A 22,099-nucleotide genomic window follows, 5' to 3' on the forward strand; every position below is an offset into this window, starting at 1 on the left:
TTAACATTCAGAAGGAAAAGCAAATATATAAGTCACAAAGCGCATAAAACTTTCAAGATGTTTAATTAGACTCAAATGGATCTTTCAGGGCAGTGTGATATATCTTTCAAATCATTTCCATTCTATTGTAATTCCTTACTCCAGCCAGCTGGTGGCAGAAAAGGGATCCAACATAAAGGAAGGTACACAAAATTGCTGGGGAAACTCAGCGGGTGCAGCAGCATCTATGGAGCGAAGGAAATAGGCAACGTTTCGGGCCGAAACCCTTGTCTTTGTCTACTCCAACATAAAGGAAGTATGTTTAAGGTAGAAAAAAGACCTACTGAAACAAAAATTATCGAGTCCCCTTTTTGTATGACTGTAATTCAAAAGGTGGCATAATTCGGACAGTGGTTCGAACTGGGATTATTATTGTTTATGAAAGAGAAACCAGGAAATGAACGGAGGTGGGGGGTAAAGACTGAACGATATCTGAAGAAGGGTCTTCACCCAAGGCATCACCCATTCCTTCTCTCCAGAGATGCTGCCTGTGCCACTAAGTTACTCCAGCATGTTGTGCCTATCTTCGGTGTAAACCAGCATCTGCAGTTCCTTCCTACACGCTATGTCTGAAGAGGAAGACGTGTTAAATCATGGAATCATGGAATAGCAGACACAAGAATCTACAGGGCAGCTGTAGGCAGGTGGGGAGGCAGTAGAACTACAAAGACTGGGAATCTTTGCAGTTATAAATTCATGCATTTCTCTGTGACTGAGATGATGGATATGTTAGAGCCGTTCGGTGGTCACACGTTTTCAAGGAGTTAATAATTACTACAAAACACCCTGAAAATAGTGACTGCCCAGGCTACTTTCTGCAAACCAAGGTGTCATGAACAGTTTGCATAGATTCTGCACTGTTTAGTTTAAAGATACCACATGGAACCAGGCCCTTCGGCCCAACGAGTCCATGCCGACCAGCGATCACCCCGTACACTAAAATTACCCTCAATGCCAGGGAAAATTTACAATTACGCAGAAGCCAATTAACCTACAAGCCTGCACGTCTTTGGAGTGTGGTAGGAAACCGGAGCACCTGGAGAAAAGCCACGTGGTCACATGGGGGAAACGTACAAGCTCCCTACAGACGGCACCCGTAGTCAGGATTAAACCAGGATCTCTGGCGCTGTAAGGGTGCATCTCTACCGCTGCGCCACTAGGACCTAATAGTCTGGTTCAGACAATGCAGGGAGGGCTGACACAGATCAATGTCATATCAGAGGCTGCTCAGTTTAATTTAGCTTAGTTTAGAGATACAGCACGGAAACAGGCCCTTCGGCCCACCTAGTACATGCCGACCAGCGATCTGCGCACACAAACACTATCCAACACACACTAGGGACAATTTACAATTATACCAGGCCAATTAGCATTCAAATCTGTACGTCTTTGGAGTATGGGGAGGAAACTAGAGCAGCGGGGGAGAACTCACGCAGGTCACGGGGAAGACGTACAAACTCTATCGCTGCGCCACCATGCTGCCCATAGTGCTATTGTATGGGATGATCGCTGGTCGGCAGGGACTCGGTGTGCTGAAGGGCCCATTTCCACTCTGTGCTCGAAAGTCTAAAGTAAAGACCAAATCCCTCCAAGACAACTGCCACCCTAACACAAATCACACAGCCTACATTCTTCACAGCGAGGGCCGCTTCCACATCTGAGACGCACGGCAATAATGAGGTTTCTGATGCTCGCGGCAATTTCTTTGTGACACAGTCATTTGGCAATAAATTCAAGGTGCATATTTTTCACTTTACAGCTCCCTGGCTTGTTGCTAGTGGGATTGGTATGTTTTTCTAGGGCAAAACACAAAATGCTGGAGGAAGTCAGCAGGTCAGGAAACAAGACCTGCTGAGTGCCTCCAGCACTTTGTATTTTGCCCAAAGGTTCCAGCGTCTGCAGTTCCTCGTGTCTCCATGTTTATTATTGTTTCATTACTGCCACGTGTACTGATTCAGTGAAAAACGTGCTATCCGGTCAAATTAGATATCAACTAAACATGAATATAAACAAGCTGCACACAAGTGGTGGCACGGTGGCGCAGCGGTAGAGTTGCTGCCTTACGGTGCCAGAGGCCCGGGTTCGATTCAGGTGCTACCTGTAAGGTTTTTGTACGTTCTCCCTGTGACCTCGTAGGTTTTCCCCGGGTGCTCCGGTTTCCTCCCACATTCCAAAGGTGCAGGTTTGTAGGTTAATTGGCTTTGATAAGTTTTAAAATTACCCTAATAAGTAGGATGGGGTGTTTGGGGCGATTGCTGGTCGGCACGGACTCGGTGGGATGAAGGGCCTGTTCCGTGCTGTATCTCTAACGTAACAGTTCCAGATAAAAAGTCCAATATCCAATGAGATTGGTTTTATTTGGCTAAGCTTCATCAGAAAGCCTGATTGATTGGACTCAGTGACAATGTTCAGATGTTCTTTTACCATCTCATGTAAAGGGCCTGTCCCATTGTACGAGGTAATTCAAGAGCTCTCCCGAGTTTAAAAAAAAATCAAACTCGAAGCACGTAGAATGTACGTAGCGGGTACGTCAGAGCTCGGGACGTCTCTTAGCGGCTTGTAACGCTAACGGCAGGTACTCGGGAAACGCGGTAAGCTCGTGAAGATTTTTCAACATGTTGAAAAATGTCCACGAGAGCCCCGAGTACCTACGAGCGGCTATTACCGTTATTCTCCAAGTTCGAATCAGGGGAAACTCGGTAGAACTCTTGAATTAGCTCGTACAGTGGGACAGGCCCTTAAGTTTGTATTGTTTCTGCAGATTTGGTCCCTTTAGACATTAGAGATATGGCATGGAAACGGGCCCTTTGGCCGACCCAGTCCAGGCTGACCAGCGATCACCCCATACACTAGCACTATCCTACACATACTACAGACAATTTACAAGAGGCCTGATTCCGCGCTATATCTCTAAACTAAAACTAAACTAAAATAAACTAAAGGTAGACAAAAATGCTGGAGAAACTCAGCGGGTGAGGCAGCATCTATGGAGCGAAGGAAATAGGCAACGTTTCGGGCCCAAATAAAACTGGCTTCTTTCCGACACTGATACAGGAATCAAACATAATGTCTAAAAGTGAACTATTTTGCTTCATTCCTTTATTCTGTATTAACAAACCAGATTGGCACTCAGGAATTCCGTTATTCTCTCCCCCATCCCTCTTGGCTTTTCCACTTTCAAATACTCTCCTGCTCCCTCTGGACAATGTATTCCCGATTTTCCTGAACATGCCAACTTCTCATTTGTTTCTGTTGATGCTTTTTGCTGCCTGACTTTTCCAGGCCTTCAATCCCAATCGGAGTTTGAGTTTGCAATTTATAATAAGACAAATGATTGGAAGCTTTAACTTTATAGTTATGATTATGTACTATAACAGATTATGTACTATAACATCAACAGACATTATTAATGCCTTGCTACAATTATAAACCATGTTAACTACTTCCAAATCTCTTGAAACAATTCCGCTGTTAAATTGTGGAGACATACAAGCAGTAAACTAATGTTGATGGAGATGTTAATATCCCGTAAAAGGCGAGTAAAAATGTGTTTAAGGAAGGGGGGATTCTTTTAATGTACAATGGGGAACTTTCTGCAGGAGTATATTTTCTGTCAAATTGAGAAGGAATCTGTCTGAATCCAGTTTTAGGAATGAAATGTGGCACATCTTCCATGTTTCCAACACAGGTACATGTGGAAATAGTAAATGAAAATCAAGCTATTGCAGATGCTGAAAACCTGAAATAAAAAGACAAAAGTGCTGGAAACATTCAACAGGTTGGGCAGTATCTGTGGAAATAAAAATATTTACATTCCATTACCGTTACCTGAAATTGCAGAGAATTGTGGACACCAGCCCAGACCATCACACAAACCAACCTACCTACCATTGACTCCAATTATACCTCACGCTGCCTCGGCAAGACCAGCAGCATTATCAAGGATGAGTCGCATCCTGGCCATTCCATCTTCTCCCCTCTCCCATCAGGCAAAAGTTATAGAAGTATGAAAATGCACACTTCCAGTTTCAGGAACTGTTTCTACCCAGCTGTTATCAGGCAACTGAACTATCCTACCAACAACTAGAGAGCGGTCCTGAGCTACTGAGTATGGGAGCAGGGAGGTTCTACTGCAGTTGTACAGGGTATTGGTGAGACCACGCCTGGAGTATTGCGTACAGTTTTGGTCTCCAAATCTGAGGAAAGACATTCTTGCCATAGAGGGAGTACAGAGAAGGTTCACCAGACTGATTCCTGGGATGTCAGGACTTTCATATGAAGAAAGACTGGATAGACTCGGCTTGTACTCGCTAGAATTTAGAAGATTGAGGGGGGATCTTATAGAAACTTACAAAATTCTTAAGGGGTTGGACAGGTTAGATGCAGGAAGATTGTTCCCGATGTTGGGGAAGTCCAGGACAAGGGGTCACAGTTCAAGGATAAAGGGGAAATCCTTTAGGACCGAGATGAGAAAAACATTTTTCATACAGAGAGTGGTGAATCTCTGGAACTCTCTGCCACAGAAGGTAGTTGAGGCCAGTTCATTGGCTATATTTAAGAGGGAGTTAGATGTGGCCCTTGTGGCTAAAGGGATCAGGGGGTATGGAGAGAAGGCAGGTACAGGATACTGAGTTGGATGATTAGCCATGATCGTATTGAATGGCGGTGCAGGCTCGAAGGGCCAAATGGCCTACTCCTGCACCTATTTTCTATGTTTCTATGTTACTGTCTACCACATAGCTGATGACCATGGCAAACATGCATATTATGTATCCATCCTGTGATGAATAAATAAACTTCTTCTATAATTTAAACGTATTCTATATAGAGGAAGGAGGATGAGGTGTGATCTTACAGAGGTGTACAAAATCATGAGAGGAATAGATTGGGTAGATGCACAGAGTCTCTTGCCCAGAGTAGGGGAATCGAGGACCAGAGAACATAGGTTCAAGGTGAGGGGGAAAGATATCATAGGAATCCGAGGGGTATCATTTTTACACAAAGGGTGGTGGGTGTATGGAACAAGCCGCCAGAGGAGGTAGTTGAGGCTGGGACTATCTCATTGTTTAAGAAACAGTTAGACAGGTACATGGATAGGACAGGTTAGGATGGATATCGACCATGCGCAGGCAGGTGGGACCAATGTAGCTGGGACATTGTTGGCCGTTGTGGGCGAGTTGGACCGAAGGGCTTGTTTTCACGCTGTTTCACTCTATGATTATGACTATGACTCTAAATACTGAGCCTGCTACAACTGAACACAGCACAAGATGAAGATACTGGTCAATTTATAGCTCTGTCGCCTAGATTACTGCACAAACTCACCTTCTTAGGCCCTTAAGATAGAGGATGAATTCTGAGGTTTAGTTTAGTTTAGTTTAGCGATACAGCGTGGAAGCTGGCCCTTCGGCCAACGAACCTAGAAAACCTGTACGTCTTTGGAGTGTGGGAGAAAACCGAAGATCTCGGAGAACACCCACGCGGGTCACGGGGAGAACGTACAAACTCCGTACAGACAGCACCCATAGTCTGGATCGAACCCGGGACTCTGGCGCTGTAAGACAGCAATTCTACCACTGCAACTCTACCACTGCACCACCATGCGCTCATAAGGTGACTGATGGGGCTGGTGTAGGAACTACAGTACCTACTCTTCCACAGATGAAGCAGGAGATACCTGAGGCGAGAAGGATAGTTTGACAAAAGGTGTGTTCCTTCTGCTGTTCGCTCAGTTTCATTGGGTTTCTGATGCATGTATGAGAGTTCTCAGTATCGTTCCAGGTAATCTGTCTTGACTTTGAGCGGTCAGGGATGAGAGACTCCTAGAACTCAGTGAGTTGCTGCAATATTTCTCAGAGGCTTTGAGCGCATCACTGAATCTTTTCTGCTATCCACTTGGCAATCTGTTCTCCTGTCAGTTCCTCCGCCTACATGATCTCCCAGTCGCCAAACATTTTAACTCCTCTTCCCATTCCCACACTGACCTTTCTGTCCTGGGCCTCCTCCACTGCCATCGCAAATTGGAGGAACAGCTCCTCATATTTTGCTTGGGCAGCTTTCAACCCAGCTATATGAATATTAATTTCTTTAACTTCAAATAACCCTTGCATTCCCTCTTTCTCTGTCCCTCCCCCACCCTAGTCATCATACTAGTTTTGCTGTTTGTATAACTCGTTATCACCTACCCCACAGCCAACAATGGACCATTGTGGGCTCTATCTTTCCTTGAAAATTGCCATTTTTTGAATATCTTTCATTCATTTGTTCTATGTACCAATGTCTCTTGTCTCCCTCTCCCCTGACTCTGTCTGAAGAAGGGTCTCGTCCCGATAAGTCACTGTTCCTTTTCTCCAGAGATGCAGCCTGACCCTTTGAGTTACTCCAGCCTTTTGTGTCTATGTTGAGTTCCGTTTTAGTTGAGTTTAGATATACAGCACAGAAGCAGGCCCATCGGCCCATCGAATTCATGCCGACCAGCGAGCTCCACACACTAGCACAATCCCACACACTAGCGACAATTTACATTCTTTACCGAAGCCGATTAACCTACAAACCTGTAGGTATTTGGAATGTGCGAGGAAACGGAGCACCCGGGGAAAATCCACACAGTCACAGGGAGAACGTACAAACTCCACATGGACAGCACCCCTTGTCAGGGTCAAACCCGGGTCTCTGGCACTGTAAAGCAGCAACTCTACCACTGCGCCACCAAGCTCGGAATAGAGGTTCCTTTTGGGAGAAATATGGTAGTCGTACTTGAAAGGTTGGTCAAAAAGGCTTTCGGCAAATAGGCCTTAATCAGTCAGAGTATTGAGTGTAGAAATTGGAAGGTTATGTTGCAGTTATATAAAATATTGGTGAGGTCACATTTAGAGTATTCTGTTCAGATTTGGTCACCATGTTAGAGGAAAAATGTTGTCAAGCTGGAAAGGGTACAGAGAAGATTTATGAGGGTGTTGCCAGGACTCAAGGGCCATAGCTATAGGGAGAGATTGAACAGGCTAGGACTTTATCCCTTGGAGTGCAGGAGGATGAGGGGTGATCTTACAGATGTGTATAAAATGATGAGTGGAATAGATGGGGTAAACGCACAGTCTTTTGCCCTAAGTGGGGGAATCAAGAACAAGAGGACATAAGTTTAATGTGTAGGAAGGAACTGCAGATGCTGGTTTAAAGAGAAGGTAGACAAAATGCTGGAGTAACTCAGCGGGACAAGCAGCATCTCTGGAGAGAAGGAATGGGTGACGTTTCGGAAGAAAAGTCTCGACCCCGAAACGTCACCCATTCCTTCTCTCCAGAGATGCTGCCTGTCCCGCTGAGTTACTCCAGCATTTTGTGTCTACCTTAAGTTTACGGTGAGCAGGTACAATTGATCAGGAACTTGAAGGATAACTTTTGTACACAAAGGGTCGTGGGTGTATGGAACAAGCTGCCAGAGGAGGTAGTTGAGATAGGGACTATCGCAATGTTTAAGAAGCATATAGATAGGTACATGGATAGGACAAGTTTACAGGGCTATGGGCAGGACTAGTGACCTGCACTCTATCAGTTTATTTATTCATGTATGTATATATTTATATTATAAAAATAATAATAATGGATGGGATTTATATAGCGCCTTTCTAATACTCAAGGCGCTTTACATCGCATTATTCATTCACTCCTCAGTCACACTCGGTGGTGGTAAGCTACTTCTGTAGCCACAGCTGCCCTGGGGCAGACTGACGGAAGAAGCGTGGCTGCCATTCTGCGCCTACGGCCCCTCCGACCACCACCAATCACTCACACACAGTCACACACATTCACACACAGGCAAAGGTGGGTGAAGTGTCTTGCCCAAGGACACAACGACAGTATGCACTCCAAGCGGGATTCGAACCGGCCACCTTCCGGTCGCCAGCCGAACACTTAGCCCATTGTGCCATCTGTCGTCCCTTGCGCCATCTGTCGTCCCAAATAATATTATGGTATATGGACACACTGATCTGTTTTGTAGTAAATGCCTACTATGTTCTGTGTGCTGAAGCAAAGCAAGAATTTCATTGTCCTATCAGGGACACATGACAATAAACTCACTTGAACTTGAACTTGTAGAATGGGCATGCTGGGCAGCATGGGCAAGTTGGGCCGAAGGACCAGTTTCCACGCTGTATGACTCTATGAATCTATTGACTGATGTCACGGAAACCAGAAATTCCATAAACAGACCTCAAGAAGGCACATGGCAGGTTAAAATGAATCAGATAATTGTGGCGTAATTAATTTTAGTACACATAAGAAGCAACAAGGAAAATACATTGTGCAATTTTAAAGAGATTGCAAGAACAGGGACAGCTGGTGCATGCACACAAAGGAATAAGGAAAAGGCTATATATTGTAAAGGCAAGCTGTATCCTCTCCTTCATAATATTTGCCATATTTTTTTAGTTTAGTTTAGAGATACAGTGCGGAAACAGGCCCTTTGGCCCACCGAGTCTGCACCGATCCCCGCATAATAACACTATCCTACGCACACTAGAGACAATTCTACACTTTATACCAAGCCAATTTACGTACATACATATACGTCTCTGGCGTGTGGGTGGAAACCGAAGATCTCAGAGGAAATCCTCGCGGTCACAGGGAGAACGTACAAATCCCGTACAAACGGCACCTGTAGTCGGGATCGAACCCGAGTCTCCGGCGCTGCAAGCGCTGTAATGCCCCTGTACCACTTAGGAAAACTGAACGGAAACCTCTGGAGACTTTGCGCCCCACCCAAGGTTTCCGTGCGGTTCCCGGAGGTTGCAGGTGGTTGCCGGAAGTTGCAGGTAGTGGAAGCAGGTAGGGAGACTGACAAAAACCTCCGGGAACCTCTGGGAACCGCACGGAAACCTTTGGTGGGGCGCAAAGTCTTCAGAGGTTTCCGTTCAGGTTTCCTCAGTGGGACAGGGGCATAAGGCAGCAATTCGACCGTTGCGTCCTTTGAATTGCCATATTGTTCAAAGGATCCCCATTTCTATCAAAACCTTGATTCAGATCACCTCAAAGTGCGTTTGAAGCCCTTGGAGAGTTTCATTCCAGTCACATCATCCTATGATTCATCACATCACAGGATGATGGAGTCCAGAAGGAATTCATTGTCCAAGGGAAACATCACTTTTTTCTAATCTCTGCGTGTAACTAAATGCTATCCTCACTGATACCACTGGCAAAAGAAACAAAGATCAAATGAGAAAGCATTTGTTTTGTAAACCAAGTTGCAATGAAAAATGTACAATGCGGACAGGGAGGGTGAAAACAGATGTAATGGCAAGGTTCAAACAGAATTGGGTAAATAGAGGTACAGAAGTGTGAAAACGCACACCTCCAGGTTCAAGGACAGTTTCTTAAAGCAACTGAACCATCCTACTTACAACAAGCGAGCGGTCCTGAGCTACTATCTACCTCAATGAAGACCCTCAGACTTTTTTTAATTGGACTTGACTGGACTTTATCGCATTAAACATTATTCTCTTCAGTGTATCTATACACTGTGGGCTCGATTGTGATCATGTATAGTCTTTCCGCTGACTGGTAATCACATAACAAAAAGATCTTCACTGTACCTCAGTACACGTGACAATAAATAAAACTAAACCAAACTAAATTCAATATCTGAACAGAAGAACAGTTTAAGAATAAGGAGTAAGCCATCTAGAACGGAGGCGAGGAAACACTTTTTCTCACAGAGAGTTGTGAGTCTGTGGAATTCACTGCCTCAGAGGGCGGTGGAGGCGGGTTCTCTGGATGCTTTCAAGAGAGAGCTTGAAAGGGCTCTTAAAGATAGCGGAGTCAGGGGATATGGGGAGAAGGCAGGAACGGGGTACTGATTGTGGATGATCAGCCATGATCACATTGGTTGGCAGTGCTGCCTCAAGGGGCCGAATGGCCTACTCCTGCACCTATTGTCTGTTGTCTATTGTCTATAAAGTGTATAATACCATGAGAGAGCAAGGGGAATCAGCCATTGGACACAATCCTTTCATAATGTTCATTCCATTATCCTGTAATGATGATGAGACATTATTGTCACATGTACCTGTGTACGCAGTTACAGCGAACTTCTTTGTTTTGCATACAATTCAGTAAAATCAAACCATAGATAAGCACAATCATAGGTTAACAAAAGTGCACTGATTGTAGTGTAATAGTAGAATTCATTGCGACTGTACACAAAGAGTCACCACGTTTCTGGCGACCACAAAGTTTAAAAGTTCTTAAGAGTGCCATTTTATCTTGGCCTTGAAGGCCCGTTGTCATGGCAGCACGGGTCCTCTCCTGCATCCGCCGCCATCTTGAAATCGGCCCGTTGTCCAGCATCCACCGCCGTCGCTGACTCCCTCCACCCTCCTCGCCGGTTCCTGGCCTTCGGGGTCAAGCAGGGGACGAGCCACGGACAACTCGGGGCGCATTCCCGGTGCCGCAGCAGGTGAACCAGCCCTGCTGGCCGCAGCACGCTGAGAGCATCAGCTGCCTCACGCAGCGTAACAGGAGAAGTGTGATTTATCCCAATGGCTTGCCTGTAATTATTATGATGCCACCCTAAATTAATTTTTAATATTAATGGAACCCAAAATATTTCCATCATGTTATGCAAAGACTACTTTATTTGCATAATTTAGTTTAGTTCAGTTTAGAGATAGTGCAGAAACAGCCCCTTCGGCCCAGCGGGACTGTGCTGACCAGCGATCCCTGGATACTAGCATAGCTGTAGAGTTGCTGCCTTACAGCACTAGAGACCCGGGTTCGATCCTGACTACGAGTGTTGTCTGTACGGATTTTGTACATTCTCCCCGTGACGGGTGGGTTTCTCCAAGATCTTCAGTTTCCTCCCACACTCCAAAGATGTACAGATTTGTAGGTTAATTGAAGGTACACAAAAATGCTGGAGAAACCCAGCGGGTGCAGCAGCATCTATGGAGCGAAGGAAATAGGCAACGTTTCGGGCCAAAACCCTTCTTCAGACTGATGGGGGGTGGGGGGGGGGGGGGGGTGAGGGGGGGGGGGGGGAGGGGAGAAGGAAGGAAACAGGAGGAGGAGGAGCCCGAGGGTTGAGGGACAGATAGGAAGGGGAGGAGACAGCAAGGGCTAACACAATTGGGAGAATTCAAAGTTCATGCCCCCAGGATGCAGACTCCCCAAGCGGAATATGAGGTGCTGTTCCACCAATTTCCAGTGGTGCTCACTATGGCCATGGAGGAGACCCAGGACAGAGAGGTCGGATACGGAATGGGAGGGAGAGTTGAAGTGCTGAGCCATCGGGAGGTCAGGTTGGTTAATGCGGGCCGAGCGGAGGTATAGGTTAATTGACTTGGTACAAAAGCAAATTGTCCTTAGTGTGTGTAGGTTAGTGTTACAGTGCGGAGATCGCTGGTCGATGCGGACTCGGTGGGCCAAAGCGTTAGTTCCCCAAACAAACTAATCTAACACTATCTTACACACTCGGGACAATTTACCTACATACCTGTATGTCTTCGTAGTGTGGAAGGAAACTGAAGGTCTCGGAGAAAACCCACGCAGGTCACGGGGGAAGGTACAAACTCCGTACAGACAGCACCGGCAGTCAGGATCAGACCCAGGGCTCTGGCGTTGTAAGGCAGCAACTTTGCTGCTGCACCACCCGTGGTTGACTAATGTGGTTTATTGAGTCTTGAACACAAATTGTTTTCCAAAGTTAAGCCAACATTAGGAGATGCAGTTCACAACTGATATTCTGCAGAACAGTACTGGAGTCATTCCAGTCAAAATGTTTTTGAATGAAACAAATGAGCAAAAGGAAACTTTGAATGCTTAAAATGTGAAAAATACTTTAAGTAACAAATTATGATTCATAATGATAACTGTGAAATGATTGCCTTTGTCAGTGCAGATAAAGGCCAGGATACATTGATTCTGAATAATGCACGTCCTCATGAAGGTACATTAAATATTTTTTTTCTAGACTAGAGTTTAGAAATTCATGTGTCCGTTCAAATTTAACTCTTGGCAGCTGCTTGCAATAAGGTTCCTAGTCAGCTGCAGCAACAGACAGGAACACAAGGCAATCACATCCTTCATCATCATCATCCTAGGACATCTGGATAGAGACATGCAAGGCCAGTTTTCAGTCCCTCTCAGATACAGTACAAGGATCCTGACCAGAAATGTCACCTGTACATGTTCTCCAGAAATGCTGCCCGACCCGTTGAGTCACTCCAGCTCTATGAGCCTACGTCATTCCATTGTTGAAAAAGAAGGGACCTACAGTAACTGTTGACCATCCATATCCTCCAGAGATGCTGCCTGACCAGCTGAGTTTCTCCAGCACTTTGTCTTCTATGCAAGATTCTGATATCTGTAGTTCCTTGTGTCTACAGGGTATTTATTGGTTCTTCTCACTGATTCAATGATTCTTTATTGTCACCTGGGTACAGTAAAACGCTGTGTTTTGCATACAACCTGGTAAAGCCATGTAGCAGACCTCACCGAGGCAGTACACCATGTTGCCACGTTTTGGCAGCGACAAGCCTGCAAAAGTTCACCATCGTTTAAGAAACACTTAGACATGTACATGGATAGGACAGGATTCGAGGGGCCAATTGCAGGCAGGTGGGACTAGTGTAACTGGGATTTGTTGGACGGTGTGGGTAAGTTGGGCCGAAGGGCCTGTTTCCGCACTGTATCACTCTATGACTCTATGAACAGTCCTATCAACTGCCTGCCGCCGCATGTGTCGGCCTTAAAAGTGGCAGCCACTCTTCAACTGAACTACAAGCCCGGTTAAAACAGTCGAACAATTTATAATTGCATGACACTGACCCCGAAAGTAGCAATAATCCGCCTACCACTTCCATTAGTAACAAACAGGACACCAAAAAAAAGCTAAAATAGTAAGATTAAACGAGAACTTACCAGTTTGAAATTTGATCTGTATTTTATGAGGAGTTACGATGAGGGATTACGTGAAGAACCCGCTCAGCACGCATGCGCGGCATACTTCAAAGCAGCGGTGTGGAATCACAGATAGACACAGTTATTGAAGTAAACATAGTAAAGAAAAGGAGACATCAGTTTAACATTTTGACCCATATTAATGAGGGTGGGAGCAGAGGGCACGTAATCCCTCATCGTAACTCCTCATAAAATACAGATCAAACTTCAGACTGGTAAGTTCTCGTTTAATCTTACTATTTTACTTCGGAGTCACGTGAGTGACTACGTGAAGACTTCAAAGCTCTGTGATTTCAAACCGTGTAACAGGTATTATTTCACGCACTGCCGAAGTCCTTGAGGGAGGAAGTGTGTTATCGTAATCAACCAATGAATCTGTTTGTAGAAAAAACACAATGGTATTTTTTAACAATAACAACAAAGAAATTAAATTGCTCCCCTGGGCTTAAATTAAATATTTGCAGTCTGTAAAATCTTTTCTGCAAATAAAACAGGTTTTGCCAACGGCTTATTATAAAATTTCTGAACGGTCTTTCCCCTACCATCCTGCTGTAGCCAGGATGTGGTCTATAAGCACGTCCATTCTTTTAGCCGTCGACGTGGATGCTGCCCTGGTGGAATAAAATTTGTACATGTTAGTGTTTATCCCAGCAGCTTTTAGCACCTGCTTGAGCCATTTCGAAAAGGTTTGGCTCGTCGCCCGACCATAAGGTTTTTTGTGACTGACCCACAAGGCTTTTCATCTCCCTAGAATATTTTGGTTGTGTCTATGTAGGATAGTAGGTGGGTCATGGCACATAACCGTGGTTCTGGCGGGTAAGCCCGGAATTCCATGACTGGATTAGGTGTTCCTGGTCTGTTCTGTTTTGATCAGTCCCTGGATAACGACAGAGATCTGGTCTGGAGCTGTGAGCATGGCGTCCAGTCGCAATAGGTGTAGTGACTGGACCCTCTGTGCAGATAAAAGTGCCATCAACATGAGTGTTTTGAGCATAGATTGTTCCAGGTTGAGGGATCTGGCTGGTGGCTATCCCCTGAGGTATGTCAGGACCACACTGACATCCCATATATGGGTGTACCTTGGTCTAGGGGGTTAGAGTTGTAAATACCCTTCATTAGTTTGACCACCAGCGGGTGGGACCCCATGGCCTGTTGTCCTGGAGCTGGTTTTAAATAGACAGGCAGGGCACTTCTAGCTGTGTTGATGGCTCTGTAGCTAAGTCCTTCATCGTGGTGAAGGTTCGCCAGGAATTCCAGTACGTTGGTAACTGTAGCGGTTGAGTAGGTGGTCCCTGTATCCAAGCAGTACTTCTCCCATTTTTTGATGCTGCACAAGTGCTGTTTTTAGTGGATGTTCGGAGCGATGCTGACATGGTGTCGACGGTTTGTTCTGATAATCCCAGTCCCAGAAGTGGTTTGTGCAGAATCTGCAACCCAGGAGTTTGATTTGTTCATGGCACGGGTGGCTTGTGCCCGACACTGGGTGTTAATAACTCTGGGTCACTGGGGAATACCATCGGAGTTTCAACAACCATGTCATGGAGTATTGGGAACCATGGCTGCGTAGGCCAGTCGGGTACTATCAAAATACCTGAAGCAGAGTCCATTTGTATTGTGCGTAGTCCCCAACTGATGAGGCAGAAGGGAGGAAATGCATTGAAGAAGAATTTCTCCAATCCAGCACGAACGCATCTACCGCTGCTGCCTCAGGGTCTGGTTCCCAAGCGACATACATAGGTACCTGGTGATTTAGCCTGGATGCAAATAAATCGATATCTGGCGTGCCATATTGCTTGATAACTTATGCAAATTTTTTGGGGTTTAACATCCATTCGATGTTGTCATTAAATTTACGTGACCTGGTGTCTGCCACTGTATTTAGCTTGAAGAAGGGTTTCGGCCCGAAAAGTCGCCTATTTCCTTCGCTCCATAGATGCTGCTGCACCCGCTGAGTTTCTCCCGCATTTTTGTGTACCTTCGATCTTCCAGCATCTGCAGTTCCTTCTTGAACACTGTATTTAGCTTACCTGGCAGATAAGTTGCTGATAGCCAAATATGTCTTTCGACACACCATTGCCAAATTGTGTTGACCAACTTGTCGCATGATACCGATTTTATGCCGCCCATATGGTTAATGTAGGCCACCACCGTAGTATTATCTATTTGTAACCGTACATGCAAGTGATGCATATTTGTGCATATGCTTTTAAACCATAAAAGTCACCCAACATCTCTAGATAATTAATGCCCAGTGTAAGTGGTAACGATGACTCTGGGTTAGTCCATCTACTACTTGTGCTGGATATAGAGTTAGTTGCTCCCCAGCCTTGAGCACTGGCATCTGTTTGGATAACTAACGTAGGGTTAGTGATGATAATAGGGCTGAAACTATGCCAAACGTTTTTTGCCCACCACTGTAGTTCTGATATTGCTTCAGTGGGTAACTTTATGACACGATCATAATGACCTGTGTGTCGTTTTGGTGCCTGTACCTTTGCTCTTTGTAAGTTTTGACAGTGCAATGGTCCGAATCATTAAATTGTTGCATGATTGTGCCAATTCAACTGTTTTGTCTCTTGGCAATGTTACAGTCACGTAGACTGAATTAATTGTGAAGCCCAAGTAGCCCATGATTGTGGATGGCTTCAACTTAGATTTATCTGGATGTAAATGTTTCGAATAACTGTTTGGTAGCTGATACAGCTAACATAGTCAATTCTATGTCTTGCCTATTATTTAAGATATCATCAAGATATGCCATGACAATATGTTTTTGTCTTCTGAATATTGTCAGAGCTGGTTTTGGTATCTTGGTGAATAATCTATGGCTGATGTGAAAACATTGGGTAACGCTTTAAACTGCCATAGCTGCCCCATCCAGGTAAATTTCAGGTATCTGCGATGATCCTTGTGAATGGTACTAAATAGTAAACATCTTTAAGATCAATGCTTGCCATGAAGTATCCTTTGGAAATTAGTTGTTTGGCAGTGACAACCGTTTCCATTTTGAAATGTATATACTTAACAAACATATTCAGTGAAGTTAAGTCAATGATGATGCGACATACACCATCTTTTTTGGGTTTAGTGAATATATTTGATACGAATTCCAAGGGTTCACGTTTTCCCATGATACCCTTTGTAATTAGTCTCACCAGTTCAGCTTGTCCCTCTTGTTTCTCTAACGGAGAGGGAAAAAATACCCTCTGGGGTGAATGTTGACCTGGTGGCAATTTTTCTAGTATGAATTGTATTTTTTATCCACTAATGCCATTGAGTATATACTGATCACTCGTGATAGACTCCCATGCTTCTTAAAACAGGTGTAATCTCCCCCCTGTTAGTATTAAGCCCCTATTTTCTATATGCTGGTAGGAACCAGACCCACCTACCTCCATGGTTATGGGTATTGTTCTGTTTCCTGCCGGTCCAACGAGTCTTGCACGTCGTCTGACGTGGCGGTGACGTTGGGGGGGTGGCGCATTTTCCATGGGGTCCGCTCTGGGCCCTGGTCTAAAGAAGACTTTCGGTGATAGAATGCGGACCCCGAGCTTTCACCAGTCCCATATGGTAGACGTCGACTGATGGACGCGATGGGGTGCTGCTGCTTAGGAATTATTGTTTTTGGTTTGCTCGTCCCGGGCCTGCCCTCATGAGACCAAAAGTTTTTTAAAAGCCTCTTCCATATCCTTCATATGCTTTGTGAGGTTTTTGCCAAAGAGCAGTGGGTCTGGCTCAGTGGCTGGGGTATGCACAACCCCGCAAATTTAGGATTTTATGGCAGGTTTTATAATTTGTTTACGAAGGTTGTGGTCATCTCCGTATTTGTCCACGGAACGAGCAAACGATGTGATGGCTGACGTCAGGAGCCTGAGGATCCGCTGCAGTTTTCTAAGGCCTTATTGACCACCTCTCCTGTAGGGGCCTGTTGGAGAGGTGGTGAATGCTGGCCGCTGGTTTGGCCTTTAACAGCCTCTTGCACGTGGGGTTGCCACGTAGCGGTCCACCACACCTAGCAGCTCTTCCTGTTCCTGCACCCCTTGCATACTCCCGAGATCTTCAGCCATCGTCCCCTCTTCTTGACCAGCCCAGTCCTGGTCACCAAAGCTACCCTCGGGTAAGGAGGAAGCAATGGACACTGCAGAAGGCACTGTGGAGGGAGTGCCTGAACTCCCCCCTGCGAGAGCGCCCCGCACGAAGCGCGTCTCGCTGGAGCTCCTGCTCCAGGAGCCGCTCCTGGCGGGTGGAGAGACGTCCCCGTCCGACAAGTCGGAAGCCACCGGCCGGACGCCTCTTCCATGGCTTTACTTCCAGCCCGCTGCTCAGGCGCTAGCGCGCTGGGCTCGGACGCGGTGTCGGGGAATAGCGGAACGCCCGGTAAGCGGTCCTACCGCCTTGTTGCTGCCCCCCCCACAGATGGAACGCTCCTCCGTGGAGTCAAGCAGGGAACAGGTCTTTTCAGGCGGCTGTCTTTCCCCCCGTGCGGGTGGAGAGACGTCCCCGTTCGACAAGTCGAAGCCACCGGTCGGACGCCTCTTCCGTGGCTTGCTTCCAGCGCGGTGTCGGGGGATAGCGGTGCGCCGGGTAAGCGGTCCTACCGCCTTGTTGCTGCCCTCCCACCCCCCCCCCCCCCCACTCTTCCGTGGCTTGGGGGACAGGTTTGTTCTAGAGCCTTTCTTCTCTGCCTGAAAGCAGAAGGCTCCCTGTGAAAGAAAAACCCGACCTCAGAGCTTACCTGACGGTCCGTTCTTTCACCCCGTAGCGGGAGCGCCTGACTCCCGATGCGCCGCTGTTGCATTGCTGAACGTAATGCCGCGCATGCGTGCTGAGCGGGTTCTTCACGTAGTCACTGACGTGACTCCAAAGTAAAATCAAACTATAAACTGCAGATGCTGGAAATCTAAAATAAAACCAGAAGATTCTGGCATTCTGACATTGAGTTCTGATCAAGTGTACCCATTCAGAAATGTTCGTTCTGCTTTTCTCCCCATGGATGCAGCTTGACAGGTACATGGATGGGACAGATTTAGAGGGATATGGGCCAAACACAGGCAGGTGAGACTAGTGTAGATGAGACATCTTGGTCAGCGTGGGCAAGGTGGGCTGTTGGGGCTGTATGACTATGATTCTATGACCCGCTGAGCATTGCCAACATCATTTTCTGTTTTGATTCTATTATCAAAGAAGGTTTGCAAGTTGAATGAGAGGGTGGCATGGTGGTGCAGCGCCAGAGACCCGGGTTCGATACTGACTGCGGGTGCTGTCTGTACGGGGTTTATACATTCTCCCTGTGGCCGCGTGGGATTTCTCCGGGTGCTCCGGTTTCCTCCCACACTCCAAAGACGTGCAGGTTTGTAGGTTAATTGGCTTTAGTTAAAAAACTCCTAGTCTGCAGAGAGTGAGTGTGCGGGTGTGATCGCAGGTCAGTGCAGACTCAGTGGGCTGAGGGGCCTGTTTCCATGCATGTATGATTCTATAACTCTATAACCTGCTGAACTTTTCCACCATTTTCTGTTTTGATTCTATTATCAAAGAAAGTTTGCAAGTTGAATGAGAGCAAATTAATCTTTACACTGAAAGTTTCTATTGACCTTTGAGCATGCCAGCATTCCTCGGATCCATAAGGAAATCATGACCTGTGGACGATAGTACCTGTTGGTGTTTATTTAACCCAAAAATCAGCATTCTTAGTAAAGAAGGAAAAATACCAGAGAATGATTAGTTTGCATTTACTAAATGGTTAACCACAGAATCACAGAATTACTAAATAGAGAAACTAACTCCTAAACTCTTCTAAACTCGCCAATTGGGTCGCCGCAGTGGGACAGCCCTTTAATTCTTATAGGCTGGTCAAGAAAAAAATTAAACCCGTTAAATTATCAAACAATTACAAATAAATATGGCCAACTTCACTGACGGAGGTAATTATTATCACTTCAATGAAGGCATTAGCTATTTTGAAATAATTGTCACCTAATATTTTTTCATGGTTCAATTAACCTGTTGACCTTGCCACTTGTTTGGTCTATTTTTTAAATTGCAATGTATGTTGATGAATCCCAAAGTGTCACGTCATTTAGAAATACTGTCAGTTATGGTAAAAATCAAACTAAGAACTCGAATGTAAAATGATGGGTGGGAGGGTGAATGGGGATGGTTCATTTCAGGCTTCCAGCAGTCAGAGCCAATCAGTCAGAAGAGATCACACCACATTATTCTAGACTTTGCCTCAATCTTTAGAGATGCTGCACCGAAGGTGGCCCTTCGGCCCACTGAGCCCGTGCCAACCAGCGATCATCCCGTGCATCAGCACTATCCTACACACTAGGGACAATTTACATAGAAACATAGAAAATAGGTGCAGGAGTAGGCCATTCGGCCCTTCGAACCAGCACCGCCATTCAACACGATCATGGTTGATCATCCAAAATCAGTACCCAGTTCCTGCTTTCTCCCCATATCCCTTGATTCCATTAGCCCTAAGAGCTATATCTAACTCTCCCTTGAATACATCTTGAATACAATTTTTTTACTGAAGCCAATTAACTTACTGGCCTGTAGGTCTTTGGAGTGTGGGAGGAAACCGGTGCACCCGGAGAAAACCCACGTGGTCACAGGGAGCATCCATAGTCAGAATCGAACCAGGGACTCTGGAGCTGTAAGGCAGCAACTCTACTGCTGCGCCTTGCTCTGTATGTTACTTTTAAACGGCCATTCGAATCAATAAAATGAAATGCATGGATTAGTAGAAAATACTACAGACAATGTAAATATACAGTGGGAAGTTATTAAGCTTTCAAGGCTAAGATTTTGAATGCACTATTAAATAAACATAAGAGGTGCCCAGTGAACCTGTGACTAGTGAGACCTCAGTCTCCCTCGCTTATACCTCGTTTGGCCCAATTTCCAATGCACTGGCAAACAGTAAGTTGTGACAGTTACGGAGGATTGCAATCCTTTAATAATAAATGGGGGAGCGTTGCTCTCCATTTATCCCGCCTTGTGCGTAGCAAGCTCAACATGTGCTGAGTAAAGTCCCAGCCGTGCAGAGATTGACAATCCGTCCAGCAACAAATCATCATAGAAATAGTGTAGGAAGGAACTGCAGATGCTGGTTTACACCAAAGATAAACACAAAATGCTAGAGTAACTCCTGCCCAACCTTTCCCTATAACTCAGGCCCTCGGGTCCTGGCAACATCCTCGTAAATCCTCTCTGCACTTTGTCCAGCTTAATGACGTCCAGGGAGGGTGCCCTAAAATGAACACAATACCACCTTATGAATTGCAAGTTCAACATGTGCTCAATAAGGTCCTAGTCATCTAGAATTTAGTTTACCTAGAATAACCGATCATTTTGCATATTTACTGCATTTGTTGTTGCTTTTAATATGACTGTGAAGCTACAACAAATAAGAATTTAATTGTTTCAGTTCACATCCAGTATTTATAACAAATAACACTTGATCACTTGACATAAAAAAACATAATTGGAGCAAATATTTGTTTAAATACCAAATACTTGTGACAATTCATTTTTCAATACAATGTACTTGCCATTGTTCTTCCCAAGATTAGATTAGATTAGATTAGATTCGTTTTATTGTCATTCAGACCTTTCGGTCTGAACGAAATTTTGTTTCCCTGCAGTCATACATATAATTTTTAAAAATGGCAAAAACACACAATCAACACAAATTTAACATCCACCACAGTGAGTTCACCAAACACCTCCTCACTGTGGTGGAAGGCAAAATCTTAAAGTCTCTGTCTCTTCCCCCTTTGTTCTCCCTCTGCGCCGAGGCGACGGTTCAAACTCCGCGGGTGGTTGCTGCCTCCGCCGCAACTCCAGGGCCGAGTCGCAACCTGCAGTAACGGTTGAAATCTCTGTACAATTTGTGCATGGACCTCAGCTATTCACATGTTATTTTTTTCTCATTAAATGACAGCATCTCAAATAGAGGTGAGGTTTTATAATGAATTTCAAGCATTGTATTGGTTACTAGACTAATTGGGTCCCGTTGGGTCCCATGTTCACACAGGAGGGCTGGTCCCCTAATGCAATATTCCACCTCTCCACCAATTCCAATATTGGTTGCCAGTGGGGGGGTAGGGGGAGGCTTTCTGGAGCGCTAGTATGGGTGTTGTGAGCTGAAGGGACAGGTTTCCAGAGGGCTAGTATGGACATTGTGGGCCAAATGGATTATTGGGGTGGCAGCTCAGTCACTCAAGCCTGATGTGCTGGCAGCTCACTCACGGCTGGTGGCTGGCAGTTTACTCATGGCTATTCCTTGAAATTCCATTTCAAGCAGGGTGCAAGGCCATCGAATTCAAGTGCAGTTTCCTACCACTTTAAGCAGGGTGCAAGGCCACTGAATTCAAGTGCAGTTTGATACGACTTCAAGCAGGGTGCAAGGCCACCAAATTCAAGTGCAGTTTCATGCCACTTCAAGCAGGGTGCAAGGCCACCAAATTCAAGTGCAGTATCATGCCATTTCAAGCAGGGTGCAAGACCACTAAAAAAAGACCACCAGGTAGCATCTGTGGAGGGAATGGACAGGTGACGTTTCTAGGCATGACCCTTCTTCAGACTGATGGTGCTGACCAGGAGGAGAAACGGGGAGAAATCTGGATAAGCGAGGTGGACAAATTATGTTGTGTTGACAGGAGCCATTTTGTTTCCGTAGCAATGAGTGAAACCCAATGGAAGGGCTTCAATTTTGGAACTCCGGAAATATTTTGCACGCATGTGGCCGTCCTAATCTCTGCGTGTTCAGGAAGAAAACTTATTTTGTTAGTTAGTTCAGTCAGTTTAGTTTATTGTCACATGTACTGAGGTACAGTGAAAAGCTTTTGTTGCGTGCTAACCAATTTACCTTTTCTCAGAATGTTTATCTCTGAACCTCCAAATATCTTCACCCCTCCCTTCTACCTTGTGCACCCATCACCATTTTTTTGAGGTAAAGAAATGAAACAGAGAATTAAACTGTTAAGAAAATAGGAGTACGTTTGATTGGCACCCCCCCCCCCCCCCCCTTAATAGTTTTAGTTTAGTTTAGTTTAGTTTTAGTTAATTGTCACATGTACTGAGGTACAGTGAAAAGCTTATG

This window comes from Amblyraja radiata, chromosome 11, assembly GCF_010909765.2.
Source record: "Amblyraja radiata isolate CabotCenter1 chromosome 11, sAmbRad1.1.pri, whole genome shotgun sequence".
In the NCBI taxonomy this organism is placed as follows: Eukaryota; Metazoa; Chordata; class Chondrichthyes; order Rajiformes; family Rajidae; genus Amblyraja; species Amblyraja radiata.